At 37.1% G+C, this 13,722-nt stretch overlaps 2 pseudogenes; both read left to right on the forward strand.

Moving 5' to 3' along the window:
- The first annotated feature begins 857 nt into the window (after positions 1–857).
- LOC125497754 (fructose-1,6-bisphosphatase, chloroplastic-like) lies at positions 858–1,822 on the forward strand (annotated as a pseudogene).
- Positions 1,823–9,507: 7,685 nt separating this feature from the next.
- Positions 9,508–12,392, forward strand: LOC104893699 (fructose-1,6-bisphosphatase, chloroplastic-like; annotated as a pseudogene).
- The last annotated feature ends 1,330 nt before the right edge of the window (positions 12,393–13,722 follow it).

Consider the following 13,722-nt stretch of genomic DNA (forward strand, 5'->3'; position numbering starts at 1 on the left):
CGTGGGGCGAATACTTATCAAGTCAGGACCATAGAGGTTTGGGTCGGGTTCGAGTCGGGTTCAGGTTGGTAGTTATCGGGTTGTACCATACTTGGTTTTAGGTCACTTTCTGGTCACTTCAAGCACGGAATAGGTCATGGATTTTGTGTGGCGCAGCTTAAAATTAGTATCACTATTAATGATTTTATTGAAAAAAATACTTGAATAGTTCATCTAGTTATATGACTTTTTTAATAGTGTTAGTTTATGATTTATGTTTCTATGTCGTGAAGTCAATGCCAAGTCGAGTTACTAACAATCAACAAGTCGAGTAAAATCTGGTAACATGCAAGTAGTAATAAGTCGCGTAAAATAATGTACCAGGTCGCAACAGGTCTGATACATTCAGGTAACCGGTCATAACATGTCGGGTTAACCGTTAATGACAAGTTACGTCGAGTTATAATCAGTTTCAAGTCCTAATCAGGTCAGGTGTCGAATCTGGTTTAGATAGTTGTCAGGTCGAATCATTTTAAGTTTCAGTGTTTTTCGGACGAGTATTAGTTCAGGTTCAGGTCATAGAGTATCAGGTCCAAAGCTGGTATCAGTTATTATCATGTCGGGTACAGGTGAGGTTACAGGTGAGCTGTTTTGCCAAAATTTCAGGTGCAAGTCAGTTACAGGTCATTATAGATTCAACGCAGACTATGAGATCAAGTCATTTTTTGACAGCTCTAGTTCCAACTATACCTTACCTAAGTTTTTTAAGCCGCGTAAAAATACTTGACGATGGGAAGAAATTGATAATGGAAAAGATTGAATAATTTTTATGATTGCAAAAATCTTTAATTATGATAAATGATAGTTTGAACAATGTAATGCAGATAAGCGTAGAAGAGCTGAGGTGCGTAGTTAATGTTTGCCAGCCAGGGGATAATCTTTTAGCTGTTGGATATTGTATGTACTCGAGCTCGGTGATCTTTGTACTAACAATAGGAAGAGGGGCCTATGCATTCACATTAGATCCTATGTATGGTGAATTTGTGTTAACCACAGAAGACATCAAGATACCCAAAGCCAGAAAAATATATTCTTTTTAATGAAGGTAATTACCAAATGTGGGTTGAAAAATTGAATAAGTACATTGATGACCTTGAAGAGCCTGGACCAAGTGGGAAGCCTTACTCTGCTCTGTATATTGGAAGTTTGGTCGGGGACTTTCATCGGACACTCCTATATGGCGGCATTAATGGCTACCCGAGATATCGAAAGAGCAAGAATGGAAAATTAAGGCTCTTGTATGAATGTGCACCAATGAGATTTATAATGGAGCAAGCCGGTGGGAAAGGGTCTGACGATGGCCATCGAAGAATTCTCGACATTCAACCAAATGAGGTAATTTTATTGCACATCACATCCAAAGATATTTTTTGCTCATTTGGAGCTTCCACCATTGTACAATTGTGTTCATTTGTAATTATTCAAATGAACAATAAACATACAAAATAATCTTACTTGTATCATGTTCACAATACAACCAGGTGTAATAAAAGTTGTATTGTCTATAAGTTTCTAATACTGTGCTATTCCAATAATAGATACATCAACGCGTACCAGTCTACATTTGGAGCCAGGAGGAAGTAGATAAGTTAGATAAATATTTAGCATAATTGTGCATTTGATAAACAAACTTAGGAAGTTTGCTTACAAAATGGACGCTCTTGAGTCAATGATTTTGTTTGGGAAAATATATAATGTCTAGTTGATAGAAGCTTAGAAGGGCAAAGAAAAGTCACATTTGTAATTTACATTCGTATTGTATTTTGACTTCGTTCCATCATCAGTGTTGTGTTGCCTATGTTGTCGTCACTCTTTCAAATATGTGTATAACTGTTTAATACTAGAAAAGTTTGTTATAAATTATCTAATAAGAACCACCTTTTTTCAAAAAGAGCTCGTCAATCGACACCCCAAGCCACTAGATAGGAAATTAAATTTATATATAACTACTATAATTATATTTGTGGATGATGTATGTGGAAAAGCATAATTATCTCAAAGTCCTAGTTCTGTTAGGATTCTCTATGTAGTTTTCTAGTTCTGTAAGGAAACTATGTATTTCAATTGCTTTATAACTCTTTATTTTAGGCGTGTAAATGATAAAGGAATCCTATTATGTTTAGGAGTCTAATTCCCTTATTGGAATCTTATTAGTTGCTTGGATTGTTTAGGAGTCTTTGAATTTTATCCTAGTATGTCATGTGATATAGTTATCACAAAGGCTGGTTTGTTAAGTTGTTTAGCTTAGCTAGGAGTTTTAATATTTTATCTTCTTAAGCTCGTTTAGTGTGCTTAGGATTTGTTTAGGTTGTTCTATATATTTCGAACAACAACAATAATAATGGGAAGTTGTGTAAATGGAGGTGGATACTATCATTATTCCTACTCTGTTGTTCGAGGTTGTGACCGGATTGTTCCAATGGATATCTGTCCCTGGCTGCCCACCAACAGTTGAGGCCTTGCTTTATGGACTTCTGCAGCTACAAAAGAAAATTAGCAAGCGCAAGGATTTACTTCACTTGTGGACCAAGTGAGCACATTCTGCTTATATTCCTTTAACATGGCTACATTTTGGCGAGCGAGATACTAATCAGTGTAGTATATGCTGGCTTGTTATGGCCAAGGGTCATTTATGATATCTGAAGAAAGCCCCTTGAAATTACTCTAAACTGTAATGCCCAGTTGTGGTTTTTTATTGTATCTAATGAGAGGTTTATATGTTCTTTTAGTTTTCTCAGTTCCAGATTTTAAAAAAAAATTGAAACTCTATATGTTATTTTTCTTTCGGGCTGAAGTGAAGCTATCCTTTGGTTTTGTATCTGGGTTAAGGATGAAGAGAACCTTTGATGAAAATTCAGTCTTCTAATAAATTCTGAAACTTTGCATGTTCAGTAGTATATTTTTAGGATACATTCGCTTGATCTCCTGTATTCAATAGTTTTTTCCCCTTCCTTTTTAAGGACTTAAATTTTTGAACTTTGGTAGTTTGACGAGAGTTTTAGATTGACAAGAGTAATTTCAACTATGGTCGGTATCCTTAAGGTATCCTCTACCTTTGTGCTAGTTAGTAATCTCTCCTGTATGTTCCTTTTGTTTTTTTAGGAGTTCTTTCAGAATTTTTGTTTTGGTTTTCAGATTGTTTTATTTTTGGTTTTCAGATTTGTGAGGAGTTGTTTTAGATTGTTATTTGTCATTTCTTTTAAGTTTGTTGTATTTTTTGGTAATTATTGTAAGACTATGATGTTTATTGAATATATGAATTAATGGACAGTTTATTGGAGTTATTTTTGTGTTGTAATTTTTGTTGAGAATTACTGTAATATTTAAATTTCAAAATAAAAAACTTAAGTAGTTCATCAAATGTCTGAAAAATTATATTCGAACTCAAATTAAAGTATGTGTAAGGCTAGGTCATGTAAAAATTTAGTGTGGTTTGGAGACATAACATTATCACAGTAAGCAATTACTTTCGATGCTAAATTCTGGCAGATTGCGTCACTTGATTACTTTGAGGCTTATCAAAGACTTGAATGGGCAACCCAAGAATTACAAGAGGAAATACACGATCTTACATGTCTACCCATCCTTGAAGAAAGATTAGCACAAACTCAACGGAGATTTGCGAAGGTTCAAGATTTCGTTCAACTACTAAACGAGAGACAACATCATGAAGAAAAACAACAACATCCTATTGTTAAGGATGAATAAAAGATTGAAACTTTATATTGTTTCAAGGATGAAGAATTGATTTTTGCGGTTCTTCCTGATGAAGAAGTGATTTATCTTTCATTTTCATTGGTTCTAAGGGTTGTTGACTATAATGTTTCTCAAAGGGGCGTACATATTGTTTCGTTTAGGAGGGATAATATGCATCTAACTTTGACATGGGGTTTGGAAAGATTATATTTTCATGGAGCAAAGGATGATCTTGACTGAAAGAAAGTGTTAGTTGAGTACAATGTTGTGCGCTTAATATGTGGTGCTAGTGATTTTCATAAGATTATTCCATGGACTTGAAAACTTGAGACAATTTTTTTAAAATAAGGGGAGGAGGTATGACCAACTTACCCTTACTTACTACAATTTAGAAAATTAAAACCCACTTAATCTATTCTATTAAAACAAAACTTAATCTAATCAGATGTTAACTATTCCCACCAAAATCTAAACCCCTAACTACCTTTTCATCTTCCCCATCAATAAATGAAACCTCCTCGACTACATTACATTGATTCATCCCCCCCCCCCATTAATGTTCTTCCCCAATTCCCAGAACCCTAAAACAGCGAATGAACCTTCCCCCCTTGATTAGTTCATCTTCTCTCTCCGCACCTTCATTTTCCTTCTTCCCATCTCCTGTTTCTCTCTCCTCAACTCGAATCTCTCTCTCCTAATTTCTTCTGTTTCTCCTCAAATTCCCTCTAAAAACTTTAAATTATCCTTTCATCACTTGAATTCGTCACTCTGATCCTTCTAAATAATCGTCAACTTCTGAAAAACCCTAGATCTGGTTTATTTGCTCCCAAAAAAACCCTAAAATACGAAGAACATGTTATTTCTAATCTGCAACCCCTTGTGGATGCGTTATTTGAAACAAACGATGCTGATGAGTCTGGTTAGCATCCGCGAGTTGATGCATGCATTTGAATAAAATTCCCCTTGGCCTAGAAGGCTTCATGACAGTGACGACGCGAAGGATTTGCTTCGCCCTTATGCCTTCAAGGCTTTGGGTGTTGTGGTCGATGAATTTTACCAGATTACTGGGTTTCCAAAAGAGTTCCTTCCCTCCTCTTCCAATCCACAACCTATGACTCCGCCAACTCATTAGATCTTTGCCCACAAACTACTTTCACAGAGGTTGAGGCCTAGAACCACTCAGGTTGAGGAAGGTGGGGAAAAGGGTAATGGGACAAAAGGTAAGGGTTTTTTAAGGTCTACCCATGAGATCTTTTGCACAATTAGGGCTCCTGTTTTTTATTGTATCTCCAAGAAAGGTAAGGTTCAAGAGGTGAAGGGGAAGGAGAAGGAAGTCAGGGGGTCTGAGAGAAAGTTCAAAGTGGGTCAGGCTGAGGTCCTTGGGAAGGGGGGCTGTGACTGTTTGGGTTACAAAACGTATGCAATGTATGTTGAGACTGATAGGGGTTTGATGGTCTTCGATGTGGTTGAAGACATTTTGGGTTCGTTGCAGGCTGATGAGGATGAGCTAGATATCCTTATGAGCCCCTATACAAGCTTAGAATTGGACCCGAATTCGTATTGCTTCCTTATTAGGCGTGAATCCAGTAACTTCAATCCCTGAGTTTCTATCATCTTAACTAAATTTAATTTCGTTTTACATTTATGTGCATGTTGCTCCTTAACATGAGTCCCTTCAATGTTGTCTATGCTGCTTTGGCTGCCTATTTAATTGTTGTTGCCTATTCTGTTTGGTTGGATATTGGTTTTGGTTGGCTATTGTTTTTGGGTGCCTACTGGTTTTGCTGTTAGTTGTGCCTATTATGTTTGGTTGCATATTGATTTTGGGCATGAGTTTTAGGTGCCTATATTTTTTGTTAATAACAACTTATAAGTCTTCCGGCACCGGAATCGTCTTCAGGTTGCAATACAAGTGCTAATAGAGGAGCAGAGGCAACTCCTGAAGCTCAAAGCAATGGAACAGTAACCGTGAGTGCAAAGGAGAAGGAGATTTTTCTGGAAGATGGTGGTGGTGGACCGGTAGCTGGAATCCAACATCAGGAAGTAGCTCAGAACAAGTGGAAAGGATTTACTGGTAAAAACCGAATGGGAGAAAAAGGTATGGGTTTAAGTTTTGTAGCTCCACTTGTTATTGAGGGTAGACAAGTTGCTAGACTGGATAAAGCTGAAACTGACAGATTAAGTGAACAATGGAGGAATGCTTTGATCATTTATGTAGTGGGGCAAAATCCTACTATTACCATGCTCGCGGATTATATGAAAACTCAATGGAGTGTCAAGGTGGAACCCATGATTTATAAACATGATGAAGGCTATTTTATTGTTAAATTGGGAACGCAAGAGGATAGGGATGCTATTTTGTATGCTGGACCTCATATGTTTTATGGTAAACCCATGATTGTTAAACAATGGGTATCTGATTTTGACTTTCATAAAGAAGTTCTGAAAGTGGTACCAGTTTGGGTAAGGTTTCCTAATCTACCATTGAATTGCTAGAGTGATAACTCACTCAGTAGGATTGGTAGTCTATTGGGGGTGCCTATTTATGCTGATGAATGTACCACAAAGGTTCTGAGGGTCTCTTTTGCTAGGATTTTGATTGAAATGGATGTTACAAAGGAAATCCCTAAAGAAGTGGAGGTTGAAGATCCAAATGGAAGGGTGTTTAAGTAAAAAGTAATGTATGATTGGCTACCTGCCTTTTGTCACAAATGCCAAATGTTGGGACATAATTGTGATAAAATCATTACCAGGAAACCCACTAAGATTGTTCAAAAGTGGGTACCTAAGAATGTAGAGCCTCCTAAGGAAGTAGTATCTAGTTCTTCTGATAATATTGGTGCTCCTATCTTAGTAGTAGATCCTAGTTCTACTGGTGATCCTATTAAGGTAGTAGAGCTAAATATTGCAGAGACGTTGACCCCTATTACTACACCTGAACCTGTGCAAGGAGGGGAGGATGAGGAACCTTGGAAAGTGGTTACTAGGAAGTCTAAAGGGAAACAAGTTTCATTCCATTCTGCTCGGATGTTGAATTACTCTCAAGACCTAGGAAAAACTGGGGGTGCTAGGGGACCTAATCCCTATTTATCCTAATGAATATTGTTGCATGGAATGTGAGAGGTCTTAATGACCCTCTTAAAATAAAAGAAACAAAGATTTTCTTACAGCATCACCAGGTGGAAATGTGTGCATTGTTTGAGACTAGAGTTAGGGAGCATAAAGCTAAGGCAGTTCAGAAGAAATTTGGGGCCAGCTGGGAGTGGGTAAGTAATTATGATTACTCTCCCAGAGGTAGGATATGGATAGGATGGAAGCCTAGCAGAATAAAAATCAATGTACTAAGTATGACAGAGCAATGTGTTATGGCTCAAGTATTAATCAAGTCAATGAACCTGCATATACTCTTGTGGCTGTGTATGGTCTACATACTATTGCAGATAGAAGGCAACTATGGGTGGAGTTAAGAAGTATGTTGGAAGGAGCAGTGGGGCATTATTTTATAATTGGTGATTTTAATGCTGTTTCTCAAGCAACAGATAAGATAAATGGAGCTCTTGTTAGTGAGGCTGAAACTAGAGACTTTACAGAGTTTATTATGGACATGGGAATAATGGAAGCTCCTTGTACAGGAGCTTATTACTCTTGGAGTAATAAAGCTATTGGTGAAAGAATCCTTAGTAGAATTGACAGGGCGTTTATCACAACTGATGTACTAGTCAAGTTTCCAGAGATTTTAGTGAAATATCTTCCAGAAGGTATCTCAGATCATACTCCTCTGCTGGTTGAGTTTGGTTCAAGACAAGAAGAAGGTGGTAGGCCTTTTAGATTTAATAACATTCTTGCTGAGGATGAGAAGTTCTTAGATACTGTAATGGAGGCTTGGCACTCTACTGGGGATCAATATCAGTTAAAGAGTGTGTGGAATAAGCTTAAAGCAGTGAAGAGAGCTCTTAAAACTTTGCACCAAAGGCAGTATTCTCAAGCCCATCTGAAGGTGCAAGAATATAGAAACATGCTAGCTGATGTTCAAGCTAGATTGTCTGATAGTAATGAAGTTGAGCTCCAGATGCATGAAAAAGAGGTGGGGACCAAGCTTAGGCATTGGTCTAGTGTGGAAGATAGCATATTGAGGCAAAAAGCTAGAATTGACTGGCTAAGGCTTGCAGATGTTAATACAAAATTTTTCTTTACTGCTGTAAAAATAAGAAAAGCTAGGAATAACATCTCAATCATTCAGAATAGCCTTGGTGAGATCTTGACAGTAAAGGAGGACATTCAAGCAGAGGTGATAGAATTCTACAAGAATCTGATGGGATCTTGTGCTAATAGTTTGCCAGGTATTGACCTCCAGACTATAAGAGCTGGGCCTCAACTGGATAATGATGCTAGGGTGAAATTGAGTGGGGCTGTAACTCATGAAGAGATTGATATTGCTTCATTCTCTATAGATGATAGTAAAGCACCTGGTATTGATGGCTTTAATGCAGTGTTTTTCAAGAAGAGCTGGGAGGTCATTAAAGCAGATGTGTATGCTAGGGTGGAAGAATTCTTCCAAGAGTTTTTCATCCACCATCCTGTTAACATCACAGCTATTACCTTTGTTCCTAAGGTTACTCAAGCTGTTCAAGTTAAATACTATAGGCCTATAGCTTGTTGCTCAGTACTCTACAAAATCTTTTCAAAGATTTTAACCAAGAGACTTCATGGAGTGATTAATGAAGTGATTTGCAACTCTCAAGCTGGGTTTATTCCAGGGAGGAACATTGCTGATAATATAATGCTAGCCACTGAGCTTATCAAAGGTTATTCTAGGGCCCATGTCTCCCCTAGATGTGTTATAAAAGTTGATATAAAAAAGGCTTATGACTCAGTTGAGTGGTGTTTTTTAGGAAAAGTTATGGCTGAGTTGAGTTTTCCTGAAAAGTTTGTGAGATGGGTCATGACATGTGTGAGAGGGGTTTCATATTCCATTATGTTAAATGGCACTCCCACTCCACCCTTTCAAGCAAAGAAAGGGCTAAGACAGGGTGACCCCCTCTCTCCTTTTTTATTTGCTGTTTGTATGGAGTATCTGAGTAGGTGCCTTGGGGAATTAAAGAGTGATCCTGATTTTAACTTTCATCCTAAGTGTGAGAGGCTAGCACTTACCCACCTTATGTTTGCTGATGACTTGCTGTTGTTTGCAAGAGCTGATGTCAGCTCTGTAACCAAGATTATGGCTGCTTTCAATAAATTTTCAGAAGCTTCAGGCCTGGTTGCAAGTTTAGAGAAAAGCAATATTTACATTGCTGGGGTTGGGAACCATGAAGCAACTCTTCTTGCTGAAGCTGTGCAGTTACCAATGGGAGAGTTACCTTTTAAGTACCTGGGTGTTCCCTTGGCTTCCAAGAAGTTGAACTTTTCACAATGTAAAGTGCTGGTGGACAAGATTACTGAGAGAGCTCAGGGGTGGATAGCCAAGACTTTGTCATATGCTGGGAGACTTCAACTTGTGAGAAGCATCCTGAGCTCAATGCAAAATTACTGGGCTCAATTATTCACCCTTCCCAAGAAGCTTATAAGAGCAGTTGAAACTGTTTGCAGAAAATTTCTATGGACAGCGAAGACTTTGGAGACTAAGAAAGCCCTACTTTTTACAAACCAAAAGTGGCTGGTGGCTGGAACCTCATTAACATGGAAATATGGAACAAGGCTGCAATTCTGAAGTTGCTATGGGCTCTTACTTTCAAAGCAGATAAACTTTGGGTTCAATGGGTGAATGAATATTATATGAGAAGGAGTGATATCTCATCTGTTGCCATTAGCAATAGTATGTCATGGCAACTCAAGAAGATAATTGCATCTAGAGATTTATTACATCAGCTAGGAGGATGGAACTCAGTAATCCATAATGGCAAATATAGTATTCAGAAAGCCTATAAGCAATTGATGGGTTCATTTGAGAAGATGGAGTGGAGCAGGCTCATATGCAACAACAAGGCTAGCCCCAAAAGTAAATTTACTCTCTGGATGGTACTACAGAATAGACTTCCTACAGCGGATAGGCTGAGTAAATGGAACATTCCTTGCTCTATTAGATGTAAACTATGTGCAGCTGATGATGAGTCCATCCAGCACTTGTTCTTCACCTGTGATTATGCTGCAGCAATCTGGAAGGCTATTCATAACAAGATGCAATGGGATTACCAGGCTCGCTCTTTCAGTGAAGAGGTTAGGAAGGCCAAGATTAAAGCTAGGGGGTAAAGTTGCCAAGCTCGACTGTATGTTAGACTCTTTACAGAGACTATTTATGCAATATGGCTGCAAAGGAACAACAAGGTGTTTAATGATGCTGTTGTGCCTGCCAATGAATTAGTCAAAGAAATTGTGTTTAGGACAGCTTGTAATTGTCCTGAGAATGAAAGGAATATGTTGGTAGATTAGTCTGTAACCTTATATGGGGGGCAGATTGAGTTGTGATGGAGTTATAGGTTGTAAGAAGCTTATTTTGCTTCAACTTATTTTTTTTGGTTATCAATAATAACTTTGAATTGCCAAAAAAAAAAAAAAAAACTTATAAGTGTAGAATTTAGCTTATTTTTAATTTAAGTACTCTTATTTTTGCTAATTGTTTTATGTTTGTTGACTTATTGCCACTAGTCGCTACAACTTATTACCACTAGTCGCCATTTAGTTTGGAAAAAAAAAGGAAAAAGTGAAAAATGGATACAAATGCCCTTAATTACTGGGAGTAAGTTGGATAATTTTTTTCAAAAGAAAGGGTAAGTTGGATGAGTAAGTTAAGAGAGGGTAAAAAGCTAAAATTGTTTCATAAAGTTTATCATAATAAAAAGGTGCAATAAAAAACAAACACCTATCTATACTAGGAAAGTGGTGCAATTTTGAAAAATACAAACAAAGTATTTAAATAGAACAACGTTTAACTAACCTCTATTGATCCAACTGTAGCTGTCAATTTAGTTACTCGAGTCGGGTTTAGGTTGGATCATCTCGGATTTCAGGTCATGTTCAATCAGGTCATTAAATTAAACAGGTTGGGTACAGGTCAGGAACGGTCATAATCCGGTCAGGCCTTTCTCGGTTCATTTCTGCTTCCAGGTTCGGTTAGGTTCGGCGTGGTCAATTTCGAGACACGTCATCTTTCGTGATCATGTGGTGTCGGATCGGGCTTATTGCAGGTTTGTAGCAGGTGCTTTCAGTTCAGGTTATGTGTAGATCGAATACTTATCAGGTCAGGACCATAGCGATTTGGGTCAGGTTCGATTCGGGTTCAGGTTAGTAGTTATCGGGTTGTACCATACTTGGTTTTGGGTCACTTTGTGGTCGCTTCAAGCACGAAATAGGTCATGGGTTTTGTGTGGTGCTGCTTAAAATTTGTATCATTTAAGATTTTATTGAAAATAATACTTGACTAGTTCATCTAGTTATATAACTTTTTATAATAGTGTTAGTTTATGATTTATGTTTCTATGTCGTGAAGTCAATGCCAAGTCGAGTTATCAACAATCAAAAAGTCGAGTGAAATCCGGTAACATGCATGTAGTAACAAGTCGGGTAAAATAATGTACCAGGTTGCAACAGGTCTGATAAAATCAGATAACAGGTCATAACAGGTGAGGTTAATGACAAGTTACGTTGAGTTATAATTAGTTTTAAGTCCTAATCAGGTCATGTGTAGAATCGGGTTCAGATCGTTGTTAGGTCGAATCATTTTAGTTATCGGTATTTTTCGGACGGGTATTAGTTCAGGTTCAGGTCATAGAGTATCGGGTCAAGAGCCGGTATCAGTTATTATCATGTCGAGTACAGGTGAGGTTACAAATGAACTGTTTTGCCAAAATTTCAGGTGCAAGTCAGTTACAGGTCATTGTAGATTCAAGTCGGATTATGAGATCATGTCATTTTTTGACAGCTCTAGTTCCAACTATACCTTACCTAAGTTTTTTAAGCCGCGTAAAAATACATGACGATGGGAAGAAATTGATAATGGAAAAGATTGAATAATTTTTATGATTGCAAATTCTTTAATTATGATAAATGATAGTTTGAACAATGCAATGTAGCTAAGCGCAAATGAGCAGAGGTGCGTAGTTAATCTTTGCCAGTCAGGGGATAATCTTTTAGCTGCTGGGTATTGTATGTACTTGAGCTCGGTGATCTTTGTACTGACAATAGGAACAGGGGTCTATGCATTCACATTAGATCCCATGTATGGTGAATTTGTATTAACCACAGAAGACATCAAGATACCCAAAGCTGGAAAAATATATTCTTTGAATGCAGGTAATTACCAAATGTGAGATCACAAATTGAAGAAGTACATTGATGACCTTAAAAATCCTGGACCAAGTGGAAAGCCTTACCGTGCTCGGTATATTGGAAGTTTGGTCGGGGACTTTCATCGGACACTCCTATATGGCGGCATTTATGGCTACCCGAGAGATTGAAAGAGCAAGAATGGAAAATTAAGGCTCTTGTATGAATGTGCACCAATGAGCTTTATAGTGGAGCAAGTCGGTGGAAAAGGGTCTGATGGGCATCAAAGAATTCTCGACATTCAACCAAATGAGGTAATTTTATTACACATCACATCCAAAGATATTTTTTTAGCTCATTTGGAGCTTCCGCCATTGTACAATTTTGTTCATTTGTAATTATTAAAATGAACAATAAACATACAAAATAGTCTTAGTTGTATCATGTCCACAATACAACCAAATGTAATAATAGTTGTATTGTCTATAAGTTTCTAATATTGTGCTATTTAAACAAGTACATCAGCGGGTACCACTCTACATTGGGAGCCAGGAGGAAGTAGATAAGTTAGAGAAATATTTAGCATAATTGTGCATTTGATAAACAAACTTGGGAAGTTTGCTTACAAAATGGATGCTCTTGAGTCAATGATTTTGTTTAGAAAAATATATAATGTCTAGTTGATAGAGCTTGGGAGGGCAAAGAAAAGTCACATTTGTAATTTACATTCGAATTATATTTTGACTTCGTTCCATCATCAGTGTTGTGTTGCCTATGTTGTCGTCACTCTTTCAAATATGTGTATAACGGTTTAATACTAGAAAAGTTTGTTATAAATTATCTAATAAGAACCACCTTTTTTCAAAAAGAGCTCGTCAATCGACACCCCAAGCCACTAGATAGGAAATTAAATTTATATATAACTACTTTAATTATTTGTGGGCAATGTATGTGGAAAAGCATAATTATCTCAAAGTCTTAGTTCTGTTAGGATTCTCTATGTAATTCTCTAGTTATGTTAGGAAACTATGTATTTTAATTGCTTTATAACTCTTTATTTTAGGCGTGTAAATGATAAAGGAATCCTATTTTGTTTAAGAGTCTAATTCCCTTATTGGAGTTTTGTTAGTTGCTTGGACTGTTTAGGAGTCTTTAAATTCTATCCTAGTATGTATGTCGTGTGATATAGTTATCACAAAGGCTGATTTGTTAAGTTATTTAGCTTAGCTAGGAGTTTTAATATATTATCTTCTTAAGCTCGTTTAGTGTGCTTTGGATTTCTTTAGGTTGTTCTATATATTTCGAACAACAGCAATAATAATAGTAACGTGTATTTTGAGTTTAAGAAAAGTTGAATGCTTGTGCATTGATTATTGGTTGTCAAACCAAGAACATACAAATTGAGTTTTAAGTAAATCTCCTAGTCGAGGTTAGTCAGAGACCTCTTATTCTCGAGGGAACAATAGAGCCTATCCAATATAAAGATCTAATCGTTATAACCTTTCAATAATTACAAGTGAGATTTGAGTGTTTTGAGACTTATTCTTGATTTCACTATCCGTAAACACATCATCTGCTATCAGACCAAAGGCATCTAAGTCCCTTTGATGCTTAGAGGTTCTTGGAAAAGAAGAAAGAAGGATGAAGAAGATCGCCCGTAACAGCTAATTTATGAGTGTTGGAGAAAAATAAACTGTGAACTACTAGTTTCCAAATTTTGCATAAAAC

Source organism: Beta vulgaris, chromosome 5 (genome assembly GCF_026745355.1).
Source record: "Beta vulgaris subsp. vulgaris cultivar EL10 chromosome 5, EL10.2, whole genome shotgun sequence".
Taxonomy (NCBI): Eukaryota; Viridiplantae; Streptophyta; class Magnoliopsida; order Caryophyllales; family Amaranthaceae; genus Beta; species Beta vulgaris.